The following is a 15,609-nucleotide window of genomic DNA, read 5'->3' on the forward strand; positions in this document are numbered from 1 at the left end:
TGAAATTACCATGACAGAAATTCCCGTGTGTCCTCGGGAGCGTTTTTCCTCCTATAAGACTTTGTTCAGGCTTGTCCCTTGCTGCAAAAGGGATTGGGCCACTTGCTGTACCGTTAATATTCCTTGTTACTTATTACTTGTTACCTTTTGCTTGATGTGTTTCACCTTGCTACACCATCACTTGTTACCGCTACTTTCAGTGCTTGCGGTTATTACCTTGCTGAAAACCGTTTATCAGAGCCTTCTGCTCCTTGTTGGGTTCGACACTCTTACTTATCAAAAGTACTGCGATTGATCCCCTATACTTGTGGGTCATCAAGACTCTTTTATGGCACCGTTGCCGAGGAGTGAAGTGCCTTTGGTAAGTGGAAATTGGTAAGGAAACATTTATATACTGTGCTGAAATTTATTGTCACTTGTCACTATGGAAACTATTCCTTTGAGGAGTTTGTTCGGGGTATCTTCACCGCGAACGGAAGCACGAGGAGTTGTTCCTCAACCTGAGGTACCTACTGAAAATATATTTTATGAAATTCCTTCGGGTATGCTTGAGAAGCTGCTGGCTAATCCTTTTACAGGAGATGGATCTTCACATCCAGACTTGCATCTGATCTATGTAGATGAAGTTTTTGGTTTATTTAAGCTTGCAGGTTTGCCCGAGGATGAGTTAAAGAAGAAAGTCTTTCCTTTATCTTTGAAGTATAAGGCATTGACATGGTATAGGCTATGTGATGATACTGGATCATGGGACTACAATCGGTTGAAATTGGAATTTCATCAAAAGTTGTATCCTATGCATTTAGTGCATCGTGATCGGAACTTTATTTATAAATTTTGGCCTCGTGACAGGGAAATCATAGCTCAAGCTTGGCGGAGGCTTAAATCAATGTTATATTCATGCCCCAATCATGAGCTCTCGAGAGAAATTATTACTCAAAACTTTTATGCTCGGCTTTCTCATGAAGATCGTACCATGCTTGACACTTCTTGTACCGGTTCTTTTATGAAGAAGCATATTGACCACAAGTGGAATTTATTGGAAAGAATCAAACGTAACTCTGAAGATTGGGAGGTGGAGGAAGGTAAGGATTCAGGTATGAATTTCCAGTTTGACTCTGAGATAGTAGCTTCTCTATGTGAATCTTTTGCTGCTCATGTTGATCTTCCCAAAGAGAAGTGGTTTAAGTATCATCCTCCTGTAGAAAGCAACATAGTCAAAACCAATCTAGTTGAGGCGAAAGTCATTGCTTTTAGTGATCCTGTTGTTCCTTGTGCCTACACTGAGAAACCACCATACCCTGCTAGGATAAAGGATTATTCTAAAGCTCCAACTGTGATACGTAGGGGTTACATTAGACCACTTGTACCCCCTGAGGAGATTAGAGTTGAACCTAGTGTTGCTATTATCAAAGATCTCTTAGCCGAAGACGTACACGGGCATGTTATCAAATTCTGTGAGGACTCCGCTAGAATTGCTAAACCTCACGCAAAAGACAAATACGGACCTGTAGTTGGCCTGCCCATTGTTTCTGTCAAGATAGGAGATCACTGTTACCATGGCTTATGTGATATGGGTGCTAGTGTTTGTGCAATACCCCGTTCCTTATATGATGAAATCAAAGATGAGATTGCACCTGCTGAGCTAGAACCCATTGATGTCACTATTACGCTAGCTAATAGAGGCACTATCTGCCCTCTGGGAATTGTGAGAGACGTAGAAGTCCAGTGTGGTAAGACGAAGTATCCTACTGATTTGCTCGTCCTTGGTACTGCACAAGATAGCTTTTGTCCCATCATATTTGGTAGACCCTTTCTCAACACTGTCAATGCTCACATTGATTGCATTAAGCAGACCATCACTGTTAGTTTCGAGGGTGTGTCTCATGAATTTAACTTCTCCAAGTTTGGAAGACAACCCCATGAAAAAGAGTCGTATGGTAGAGATGAAATCGTTGCTCTTGCCTCTATTGCCGTACCTCCTACGGATCGTTTAGAGAAATATCTTCTTGAGCATGAAAATGATATGCATATGGAGGAAATAGATGAGATAGATAAAATTGTCTTAGAACAATATCCTATTCTCAAGAATAATCTGCCTGTTGAACTGCTTGGGGATCCTCCCCCACCAAAGGGTGATCCTGTGTTCGAGCTTAAACAGTTGCCTGATACTCTTAAGTATGCCTATCTTGATGAGAAGGAGATATATCCTGTTATTATTAGTGCTCTCCTCTCAGAGCATGAAGAAAATAAGTTACTAAAAACTCTGTGGAAGCACCGTGCTGCTATTGGATATACTCTTAATGATCTTAAGGGTATTAGTCCCACTCTATGTCAGCACAAGATTAAACCCGATCCTGATTCTAAAACCGTTGCTGATCATCAAAGGAGATTAAATCCTAAGATGAAAGAAGTTGTTAGAAAAGAAATATTAAAGCTTCTGGAAGCAGGAATCATTTATCTTGTTGCTCATAGTGATTGGGTAAGTCCAGTACATTGCGTACCTAAGAAGGGAGGTATCACAGTTGTTCCTAATGATAAGGATGAATTAATCCCACAAAGGATTGTTACTGGCTATAGGATGGTGATACACTTCCGGAAACTGAACAAGGCAACGAGGAAAGATCATTATCCTTTGTCGTTTATCGACCAAATGCTAGAAAGGCTATCCAAACACACACACTTCTGCTTTCTAGACGATTATTCAGGTTTCTCGCAAATACCCGTTGCACAATCCGATCAGGAGAAAACCACTTTCACCTGCCCCTTCGGTACCTTTGCTTATAGATGTATGCCTTTTGGCTTATGCAATGCACCTGCCACCTTTCAAAGATGTATGATGGCTATATTCTCTGACTTTTGTGAAAAGATTGTCAAGGTTTTCATAGAGGACTTCTCCGTTTACGGGTCTTCCTTTGATGATTGCCTTAGCAACCTTGATCGAGTCTTACAGAGATGCAAAGATACCAACCTCGTCATGAATTGGGAGAAGTGCCACTTTATGGTTAATGAAGGTATCGTCTTAGGACACAAAATTTCTGAAAGAGGCATTGAATTTGATAAGGCTAAGGTTGATGCAATTGAGAAAATGCCTTGCCCCACAGATATCAGAGGTATACGAAGTTTCCTAGGTCATGCTAGTTTCTATAGAAGGTTCATTAAAGACATCTCTAAGATTTCTAGGCCTCTTACCAACCTGTTGCAGAAGGATGTTCCTTTTGTTTTTGATGAGGATTGTGAGGAAGCTTTCGAAATACTTAAGAAGGCTGTGATAACCGCACCTATTGTTCAACCACCTGACTGGAACTTCCCCTTTTAAATCATGTGCGGTGATAGTGATTATGCTGTTGGTGCTGTTCTAGGACAAAGAGTCGACAAGAAGTTGAATGTTATTCACTACGCTAGTAAAACTCTAGACAGCGTCCAAAGAAACTATGCCACTACGGAAAATGAGTTTTTAGCAGTTGGCGTTTGCATGTGAAAAGTTCAGATCTTATATAGTTGATTCCAAAGTCACTATTCACTCTAATCATGCTGCTATTAAGTACCTTATGGAGAACAAGGACGCTAAGCCTAGGCTGATCAGATGGGTTCTCCTGCTACAGGAATTTGATTTGCACGTCGTTGATCGAAAGGGTGCTGATAACTCTGTAGCAGATAACTTGTCTAGGCTAGAGAATGTCCTTGATGACCCACGACCTATTGATGACAGCTTTCCTGATGAGCAACTAAGTGTCATCTGCACTTCACATAGTGCACCGTGGTATGCTAATTACGCAAATTATATCGTAGCCAAATACATACCACCCAGTTTCACCTATCAGCAAAAGAAGAAATTCTTCTTTGATTTCAGACACTACTTTTGGGATGATCCTCACCTTTATAAGGAACGAGTAGATGGTGTTATTAGACGTTGTGTGCATGAACATGAACAGGGACAGATCTTGCAGAAGTGGCATTCCGAAGCCTACGGAGGACACCACGCTGGAGATAGAACTGCCCATAAGGTATTGCAATCAGGTTTCTATTGGCCCACTCTCTTCAAGGATGCCCGTAAGTTTGTCTTGTCTTGTGACGAATGCCAAAGAATAGGGAACATAAGTAAGCGTCAGGAGATGCCTATGAACTATTCACTTGTCATTGAACCATTCGATGTCTGGGGCTTTGATTATATGGGACCCTTCCTGAGTTCCAATGGGTACACTCACATCTTAGTTGCTGTGGATTACGTCACTAAGTGGGTAGAAGCTATCTCCACTAAGAATGATGATCACCACACCTCTATTAAGATGCTTAAAGAAGTCATTTTCCCAAGATTTGGAGTCCCTAGATATTTGACGACTGATGGCGGTTCACACTTCATTCGTGGTGTTTTCCGCAAGATGCTCGCTAAGTATGATGTCAACCATAGAGTTGCATCTCCTTACCATCCTTAGTCTAGTGGTCAAGTGGAGTTGAGTAACAGGGAGATCAAATTGATCCTACAAAATACCGTCAATAGATCTCGAAAGAATTGGTCTAGCAAACTTGACGATGCATTATGGGCTTATAGGAATGCTTATAAGAATCCCATGGGCATGTCGCCGTATAAAATGGTTTACGGTAAGGCCTGTCATTTACCTCTTGAGCTGGAACACAAAGCTTATTGGGCAATCAAAGAGCTCAACTTTGATTTCAAACTTGCCGGTGAGAAGCGGTTGTTTGATATCAGCTCGTTGGATGAATGGAGGGCCCAGGCATATGAGAATGCCAAGTTGTTCAAGGAAAAGGTTAAGAGATGGCACGATAAACGAATACAGAAACGAGAGTTCAATGTAGGTGATTATGTCCTGCTATACAATTCTCGTTTAAGATTCTTCGCAGGCAAGCTTCTCTCTAAATGGGAAGGTCCTTATGTTATCGACGAAGTATATCGTTCTGGTGCCATCAAAATAAATAACAGGGAAGGAAATTTTCCTAGAGTGGTAAATGGGCAAAGAATCAAGCATTACATCTCTGGTACTCCCATAAATGTTGAGACCAATATCATCAATATCATAACTCTAGAGGAGTACATAAGGGATGTTTATTAGCCTGTTTGAGACCCTGAAAACGAAGAGGTATCTGTTTCGGTAAGAAATTGGACTCCGATGCTTTGCCAATAGGAAATTTCCTTCGTTTTGGAACTTTTGGAAAATTAGAAAAATAAAAAGCAGTCCGGAGAGCGTACGAGGCGGCCACAAGCTTGGTAACTGACACCTACCCCCTGGTGGTGGCTAGAGGGCTTGTGGGCACCTCGTGTGCCTCCCGGACTCCGTTTCCTTGCAGAGCTCTCCTTTTGGTCCAGAAAAATCATTACATATTCGCTCGAGGGTTTTGATCTCCGTATCGCGCAGTTTTCCTCTGTTTTCGTTTTGAGCCTGTTTCTGTGGCAGATCTAGATCATCATGACTTCCCCAAACACTCCTAAGCACAAGATCTTCGAGAAGGTCATCAATCCCTACCTCACAGAAGTGCTGAAACACCCTCAATCTATCAAGATGAGTGAGGGGATGTTGCACATCTGTGATGTTGAGGGGCCTAAGAAGACCGGAAGCATGGAGACGAGGCTTGAAGCAATGGAGCAACAAGTCTTCACGTGCCAAGGGATGGTGGAGGGTGGACTCAACGCCAACCACATGATGATCACGGAGTTCACCAGCAAGCACAAGATGGACGCCATTGACATTGGGAAACACCTCTCCAGGCTCTATGACAGGGTTGATCAACTTCAGGGCCAGATCTATGACCTTCAGAACCAAAACTATGAGTATGAGTACAGATTTAAATCAATAAGGTTGGCTGCAGATTTGAGGATTCCGGCGTCTCGTTCATCCTGCCATGATGGAGCACCTATGCCTTGGAAGACGGAGGATCAGACTACTTCAACAACTCCACCACCATCACCACCAAAGGAAGACAACTAAGCATTGGTATGCGCAATCCCCTTGGCTTCTGCCAAGCTTGGGGGAGTTGCCCTCGTATCGTATCACCTTTATATCTTTTGCTTTTACCTTTGTTTTAGTTCTTTCCTTTTCAGTTTTTATTTCTTCTCTTAGAGGGATAAGTCTTTAGTGTTTAGTTTGAGTCTTTTTCCTTGTGTCTGCCCTGATGTATTCAAGCTTACGAGCTATATAATAAAGAGTATCTTAGTCAAGGGCTTTGCTTTGTGCCATGATCAAAAGTATGAAAAGAATGATAGCATGAAAGATCATGAGATGATCTTATGGGAATTGATAGCTTCACATATGACACATATGATGATTGAAATTTGTTGAGAATAAATCAACATAGACCTCAATCATTGTTGAAATTAATAAGAAGTAATAAGGAAAGAGAGGTTCACATATAAATATATCATCTAAGACACTTTTTACAATTGTGAGCACTCACCAAACTATTACATGCTTAGGAGTAGATGTTGGACAAGGAAGACAACATAATGAATTGTGTTTTTTTTATTCCAAACAATGTTATATGATTAGAGATCCCTTAGCATGTGACGATTGCTTCCACCTCTTATTAGCCAAAACTCCCGCACCAAGTAGAGATACTACTTGTGCATCCATAAACCTTCAACCCAGTTTTGCCATGAGAATCCACCATACCTACCTATGGATTGAATAAGATCCTTCAAGTAAGTTGTCATCGGTGCAAGCAATAAAAATTGCTCTCTAATATGTATGATCTATTAGTGTGTGGAAAATAAGCTTTGTATGAACCTATGATGAGAAAGACATAAAAGCAACAGACTGCATAATAAAGTTCTTTATCACATGAGGCAATATAAAGTGGCGTTCCTCCGCACTAAGAGGACACGCATTCAAACCTCAAAAGCACATGACAACCTCTGCTTCCCTCTGCGAAGGGCCTATCTTGTACCTTTAATTTTTGCCCTTGTAAGAGTCATGGTGATCTTCACCAATTCCTTATTTTTGCCTTTGTCTTGGCTACCGTCACATGCTTGGGAAAGATCTATATTCATATATCAACATGGAGTTGAGTACTTATGCTTTATTATTGTTGACTTTACCCTTGAGGTAAATAGTTAGGAGGCAAAACTATAAGCTCCTATCTTCCCATGTGTCCTGCTGAAACTTTGACACCATGAGTACCTCGTGAGTTGTAACAATTTTGGAAAACAAAAGAGATGATTGAGTATGTGGGTTTGCCTTACAAGCTCTTATTTGACTCTTTCTCATGTTATGACAAATTGCAATTGCTTCAATGACTTTGGACTGTTGTTGGTTACTTCTCGGTAAGTTTTTTTTGCTTCATACTTTGTTGTGTGATGGATTGTTACTTTCCCATACTTTGCTGTTCTATGTGTAATCGTGATGCCATCAAGTTTGTATTATGTTTTATCAACACCTTTGTTCCTAAACATGTGGACATGTTTGTGGAACTTGGTTTTCGCTTGAGGACAAGCGAGGTCTAAGCTTGGGGGAGTTGATACGTCCATTTTGCATCATGCTTTCATGTTGATATTTATCGCTTTATGGGCTGTTATATTACTTTGTGGTACCATATTTATGCCTTTCTCTCTTATTTTGCAAGGTTTATTTGAAGAGGGAGAATTCAGGCAGCTGGAATTCTGGACTGGAAAAGGAGCAAATCTTAGTCCACTATTGTGCACAACTCCAAATGCCCTGAAAATATTCGTGGAACTTTTTGGGATTATATAAAAAATAATGGGTGAAAGAAGTAACAGAGGGGAGCTACCAGGGCGCCACAAGCCTGGTAGCCGCCACCCCCTGGTGGCGGCTAACAAGCTTGTCGGCTTCCTGACGGCCCACAGGCCCCCCTCTTTTGCTATATGAAGGGTTTCGTTCCAAAAAATTCAATCGCGAGCTTTTTCGTGGTTTCAGCGCGGCCACGAGGCGGAACTTGAGCAGATCCAATCTAGAGCTCAGGTAGGACGATCCTGCCGGGGAAACTTCCCTCCCAGAGGGGGAAATCATCGCCGTCGTCATCACCAACACTCCTCTCATCGGAGGGTAGGCATCTTCATCAACATCTTCATCAGCACCATCTCCTCTCCAATCCCTAGTTCATCTCTTGTAACCAATCTCCGTCTCACGACTCCGATTGGTACTTGTAAGGTTACTAGTAGTGTTGATTACTCTTTGTAGTTGATGCTAGTTGGATTACATGGTGGAAGAGTTTATGTTCAGATCCTTGATGCTATTCATTACACCTCTAATCATGATTATGATTATGCTTTGTGAGTAGTTACTTTTGTTCCAGAGGACATGGGATAAGTCATGCTGATAATAGTCTTGTGAATTTGGTATTCGTTCGGTGTTTTGATATGATGTATGTTGTCTTTTCCTCTAGTGGTGTTATGTGAACGTCGACTACATAACACTTCACCATACTTGGGCCTAGAGGAAGGCATTGGGGAGTAGTAAGTAGATGATGGGTTGCTGGAGTGACAGAAGCTTAAACCCCAGTCTATGCGTTGCTTCGTAAGGGGCTGATTTGGATCCACTAGTTTAATGCTATGGCTAGACGTTGTCTTAATTCTTCTTTCGTAGTTGCGGATGCTTGCGAGAGGGGTTAATCATAAGTGGGATGCTTGTCCAAGTAAGGGCAGTACCAAAGCACCGTTCCACCCACATATCAAACTATCAAAGTAACGAACGCGAATCATATGAACATGATGAAACTAATATGACAGAAATTCCCGTGTGTCCTCGGGAGCGTTTTTCCTCCTATAAGACTTTGTTCAGGCTTGTCCCTTGCTGCAAAAGGGATTGGTCCACTTGCTGCACCATTGCTATTACTTGTTACTTGTTACTTGTTACTTTTCGCTTGCTGCGTTTCACCTTGCTACACCATCACTTGTTACCTTGCTGTTATTACCTTGCTGAAAACCGTTTATCAGAGCCTTATGCTCCTCCTTGGGTTCAACACTCTTACTTATCGAAAGGACTACGATTGATCCCGTATACTTGTGGGTCATCAGTGACGAGCTCGGCGGCTGCCGGAGCTCGGGCATCATCGGTATCAATGATCCAGAGGGCAAGAGGGACGGGGCTTAGCTCCTATTGCGTCCACACGACACACCAAAGCTAACGGTGGCCTCAGAACGACCAACCGATAACCGGAGAGCTACCAGCGACGAGCTCCTGCGGCGGATCTCGTCGGGCTCCGGTGAAATCAGGTGCTAGGGCACAAAATCGATGGGGAAAAGAGGGGGAGAAGCATCCTGAGCTCATGGGGAGTGCAGGGACGTCGAAAGCATGCTCGGGGATGGCCTGAGGAGGGTGGACGACGGCAGCGATCAACGGCGGCCCGAGGAGGAAGATGACAGTGATCCAGTGACTTAGGGGTTCTTGGCGTCGTGTGGCTAGCTCGGGAGCTTTAGGAGGTCAAGGCGGTTCTTCTGCGTGGCTCAGGGGAGAGAGAGAGACTGGAGCGACGGCGAGCTCGAGCTCGGCTCGGACTCTAATGGCGGCCGAGAGGGGAGAGAGCAGGGGGCGAATGGGAGCGGATGAGCATGGGGAAGGCTGCGGGAGGCTTATCTCCTCCACGCCAGCGTGATGCGGCGGCCAGGTAGGCACACAGGTGCGTGGCTGCGCCGGAGGGAGCGGCGGCCACCTCCTGCTGCTGACTGGTAGGAGGTAGACGACAGGAGGGGAGGAGCTGGGCTGGGCCTGAGCGAGGTATAGTCGTTTTCTCATTTCTTTTCTTTCCCAGTTTCTGTTTTATCTTTTTTGACTTAGTTTTGTTTTATTTTTGGCTCCAAACTATTTCTAGAATAGTTTGAAAAATGTTGGGGTGTTATTTGGAATATTTCCAAACACATATAGAAGATTCAACATTTTATGAGAATCTGCACTATTTGAAATCAAATATATAATTGATTTCAGTGACTTTTAAATTTAAAATAAAATGCAAAAGCATTTTGAAAATATATTTCACCCTTGATATTTTGTTTCCAAGAATTATCAAAAAAGATGAACTTTTATGATGGCCATTTTGGGTTCATTGATTTGTCACCAAGTTTGAATTGTTTTGAAAATAGAGTTGCTAGGCTTTGCTTTTGTTTTCATTTCTTTCTTTTGAATTTATTCCATTTCTTTGGATGCAATAATAAGACATGAGCACAATCTTGCTAACTCTATTAGGGATTCCACGGATGTGACAACTCACCCCCACTCAAAAGAATCTCGTCCCGAGATTTGGAAGTCATCGGGAATAGCGTGGGATACTCAAGTCGAAGATGATCCTCTCTTTCCCATGTTGCCTCTTTTTCAGAATGATTTGACCATTGAACTTTAAGAAACTTGAGTTTTTGACATCCAGTGGTACGCTCAGTTTGATCAAGAATACGAACAGGGTATTCTCGGTATGAAAGGTTGTCTTGGAGATCAAGCGTTTCGTGGTCCACTTCATGGATAGGATCCGAAAAGCAACGCCTGAGTTGTTTGACGTGGAAAACATCATGAACCTTGGATAGATGTGGAGGAAGTTCCAACTGGTAGGCAACTTCTCCTCGTTTGGCAAGAATGCGAAAAGGTCCGATGTAACGAGGAGCCAACTTGCCCTTGATACCGAAACGATGGGTACCCTTCAGAGGTGTAACCCGAAGGTAAGCCTTCTCGTCAACTTCAAAGGTCACAGCCTTATGATGACGATCATATTGGCTCTTTTGACGAGACTGGGCTGTTTTAAACTTTTCAGGAATAATGTGAACTTCATCTTCTGCTTCCTAGATCATATCCAGACCAAAGAGTTGCCTCTCTCTGGTTTCTGACCAATTAAGAGGTGTTCGACATCTTCGTCCATAAAGAACTTCAAAAGGGGCTTTGCCCAAGCTTGATTCATAACTATTATTATAAGCAAATTAGGCGAATGGAAGACACTTCTCCCAATTCATATCGATCGATATAACACAAGCTCAGAGCATATCTTCTAGGATTTGATTCACTCTTTCTACTTGACCACTTGATTGAGGATGGAAAGCAGTGCTAAAAGATAAGTGAGTCCCCAGGGCATTTTGAAAGCTTTCCCAGAAACGAGAAGTAAAAATACTTCCACGATCTGAGTTAATCTCCAGAGGAACACCATGAAGAGACATTATTCGGGAGATATATAACTCTGCTAGCTGGCTAGCTGTTATACTCTCACGAACTGGAAGAAAATGAGCTACTTTGGAGAGACGGTCAATGACCACAAAGATAGCATTGTTTCCTTTCTTGGTCTTCGGAAATCTAGTGATGAAATCCATACTGACTTATCACATTTCCATTCAGGAATAGCTAAAGGTTGAAGGGTGCCAGCAGGCCTTTGATGTTCCGCTTTAACTCGACAACAAACGTCGCAGTTAGCAACGAACTCAGCAATTTCTCTCTTCATCCTAGTCCACCGAAACCTCTGGCGTAGGTCCTGATACATCTTAGTACTACCAGGATGAATGGTGAGAGGAGAATCATGAGCCTACTTAAGGATCAACTGCCTCAGATGTGGATTCTTAGGAACCACTAGACGATTCTGGAAGAACACAACATCTTGATCATTCATGGAGAATTCCTTAGCGTTTCCGCTAATAATATTCTCCTTGATCCGTGATATACCCTTATCACGCTTTTGGCCAGGTATGATTTGATCCCTAAGAGTAGGTTTCGCCACCAGGTTAGAAAGGAATCCTTGAGGAACAATGTGAAGATTTAACTTCCGAAATTCCTCATAGAGATGTGGTTGACCATGTTGTAGGATCAGATTGTTACAATAAGACTTACGACTTAGTGCATCAGCCATGACATTGGCCTTCCCCGGGGTGTAAGTTATCCCTAAGTCATAATATGTGATCAACTCAACCCACTGTCTTTGCCTGAGATTTATATCCGGCTGGGTGAAGATATATTTCAGACTTTGGTGATCAGTGAATATTTTGAAATGATTACCAAGGAGGTAATGTCGCGAGGTTTTAAGTGCATGGAGTACATCTTCAAGCTCAAGATCATGTGTGGGATAATTATCCTCATGTGGATGCAACTGTCGAGATGCGTAAGCAATCACATGATGAGCCTGCATGAGAATGCAACCAAATCCTTGTCGCGAGGCGTCGCAATAGATAACAAAGTCCTTAGAAAAATCTGGTAGTAGCAACACAGGTGCAGAAGTCAGGCGTCTTTTCAGTTCCTGAAAACTACGCTCACACTTTGGTGTCCACTCGAACTTTCTATCTTTCTTGAGGAGTTCAGTTAGAGGCTTTGCAACCTTGGAGAAATTCTCGACAGAGCGGCGACAATAGCTCGCTAGAGCAAGAAAACTCCTAACTTGCTTAATCGATTCAGGTTGAGTCCAATCAAGGACGGCTTGAACTCTCTCGGGATTGACAGAAATACCCTTAGTAGAGATTACGTGGCCTAGATAGGTCACTTCTGGTAACCAAAATTCAGATTTTTAAAACTTGGCATAAAGGCGATGCTCTCGAAGTTTCATCAATACCGGCTTTAGATGCTCGGCATGTTCTTGTTCGTTCTTCGAGTAGATGAGAATATCATAGAGGTATACCACGACAAATTTATCCAAATACTCCATGAAGATTGAATTCATCAAGTGAGAGAAGGTGGCTGGGGCATTGGTTAAACCAAAGGACATGACGGTGTACTCGTATTGGCCATAACGACTGACAAAGGCCGCTTTTGGAATGTCCCCGTTCTTGATCTAGATTTGATGGTAACCCAACCTCAAATCCATTTTGGAGAAGATTGAGGATCCAGCGAGATGAGCATACAGATCATTGATCCCGGCGAGCGGATATTTGTTCTTTATGGTGACCAGGTTAACTAGTCGATAATCTACAACCATTCGGTCCGTTCCATCCTTCTTTTGGCAGTTCTTTGGGAAAGACATTCCGGAATTCACGGACTACCGGAATGTCTTCACGTTCTGGAAGAGGATTTGCATTGAGGGAATAGAGTTGGCATTTGGTAACTCAAGTGGAGACATTAACTATCTCACCCGAGGGATGGGTAAGCTGAACATTTCTAGTATGGGTATGAATCTTGGAATAATGAGGTGACATCTAGTCCATACCCAAGATGATTTTGATATCCGAAGATTTTAGGGCTATCAGAGATGCTAGAAAAACTAGTGTGTCTACTAGGATTTGATTGTCATAGCTTATCCTAGAAGTTTGCCATTTACAACCAGGGGTTTGGACAACTAATAGGATTGGCATATCACAAAAGGACATCATATGCAACTGTGCATAACTTTCGGAAATCAAAGAATGGGATGACCCAGTCTCAAAAAGGACAGTTGCTGGGTGATGATTGACAAGGAGCATACCCAATATGACGTCTGGATCCTGTGTAGCTTCTTCTGCTGAAACATAATTCACGCGGCCACGTGCAGGAGTTGGCTTCACATAGTAAGCTTTGTCCGACTTGCCTTGCCCAGCGGACTTTCCAGGTTGCTTGGCACCTAAATTCTGGGGACATTCTCGTGAGTAGTGCCCTAGTTCTCCACACTTGTAACAGATCATCTGATTGCCACGTGGTCCGGCATTGCTAGCTGGACGACCATAGGTCTTTGTTGGAGGGTTGGTTTGGTTCGCCTGAGGCGCCACATAGGATCGCCTCGGGGTATATCTTGGCGGTAGAGAGCTATTCGGGACCCACAGCCTACATTTTGGAAACACGGAACCAGATGAGGAGCCAAAGTCGCGAGAGTGCTTCTTTGTGGCTTCATAACCGGTATGACCAGTCTCGGCACTGATCGCCTTGTTGACAAGAGCTTGAAAACTTGTACATTCATGGAGGCGCAGGTCACGACGAAGTTCAGGGCTCAGACCCTTGCGGAATCTTGCTTGCTGCTTGGCATCAGTTGACACATCTTCAGTTGCGTAGCGAGCGAGATTACCGAACTCGCGGCTATAAGCATCCACGGTCAACTTTCCCGGGGTGAAGGCATAGAATTCCTCTCTCTTACGGTCCATCAGACCCTCTAGAATGTGGTGCAGATGGAAGGCTGCATTAAAGTCTGCCCATGTGGCTGCTGGTCCGGCAGGACGCATAGCTTCAAAATTCTCCCACCACAGATTGGCAGGTCCTTCCAGAAAGTACGCAGCAAAGGTCACCTTGTCGGCCTCAAAAACATTGGCAGGGCGAATCTTGCGCGATATACTGCACAACCAGTCATCAGCGTCGAGAGGATCGACAGAGTGATGAAACTTCAGGGAATTTAGCTTCACGAAGTCGTTGAGGGACACTGCATCATTCCGCAGCTGACGAGCCATATTTTGCTCAATACGCTCTAGCAGACGGTTGGTCTTTCTTTTGTTTCTTTCTGCCTCAAGCATAACTTCCGCCACAGAAGGCGGGTGAGGCAAATCCTCCTGTGTTGCCTGACTACCTTCTCCCTGCTCATGGGCAGGTCCACGGTTCAGCCTAGTGAACACCATCATGGCAAACAAACTAACAGCTTAGACTAATATCAACATCAATGCTAGCTATGGATTAAGAATGCACTGAACACATGGAATGCGGAAATGAACATCCTAATAACATGGTAACAAGCAACTACTGTATATACACCACAATTCATACACACCATTACATAGTTCAGTACAACCTCAACCGAAGAGCAAACAACTGAAAAGATGATACTACTCATCAGAGGCTTTCCAAGCTTCCTATACATTATTTATCTATGCCTCGGAACTCATCTCACGACATAAGCATACTCCACAAGACACACAGGACTATGGAAGTACAGCTACTACCGTACTACTCTTCCACTCACGGTTCAGGCATCCGCATAAAACATCTCATAAAGGTTGCCTCCATAGCCTGGGAGCTCGACCTGCGGATCAGGAAATACTCGAGCCTGAGACCCCTGGGAACTGTAAGGACACAGGTGTGGCCTTGGTCCCCTGACTGGTGGTAGTAGAGGTCCCCGAAGACGGGTGACTCCTCCTATCGCAGGCCAGTCAACATGAGGTGGAAGATGGGTCCTAACAGGGTTCAACATCTCAAAATCTCCATACCCTGTCTGAACTACAGGTGCCAGCTGTGTCAAAGCCGTCCACACACGGGCACGTGTAGCATAGAGCTCGATGCAAAGGGCACGAGCATCTCTGTCTGTATTCTCCAACATCTCAGCGGTGGACTGCAGCAGCGAATCCTCCATAGAGGAATCAAAGTAGAGCCCACTAAGGTATCCTTCCTCTCCTGGCTAAGAAGCGGGAACATAGCAGAACTCTGAATTCTGCAGCAGTGCATGTCTGGCTCTCATGATCGTCACCATTGAATAGGCAACATCTTATACCGCCATGTCAACAGTAACCCCCAACCCATAAGACCAATGGATCGTCTCCTTGGCTCCAGGGTAATCTGGAAATACCCTAATAGTGCACAGGTACTGACTCTGGTTGAAATCCGGTACTGCTCCTCCACTGTATACTCTGGGTACCAGCAGTAACCGGCAACTGACATCATCCTGGCCAGCATGGCCGTGTGACCCGACACATCAATGCTCCTAGTCAGACAGACCACCTAACGGGAAGGATGGCCAGGCATCTGAAAATAGAGAGTAATGCAAAAGGCATTAGAGCTCTGGAGACAAAATGGGGCAGCA

Source organism: Hordeum vulgare, chromosome 1H, assembly GCF_904849725.1.
Source record: "Hordeum vulgare subsp. vulgare chromosome 1H, MorexV3_pseudomolecules_assembly, whole genome shotgun sequence".
NCBI classification, from domain to species: Eukaryota; Viridiplantae; Streptophyta; class Magnoliopsida; order Poales; family Poaceae; genus Hordeum; species Hordeum vulgare.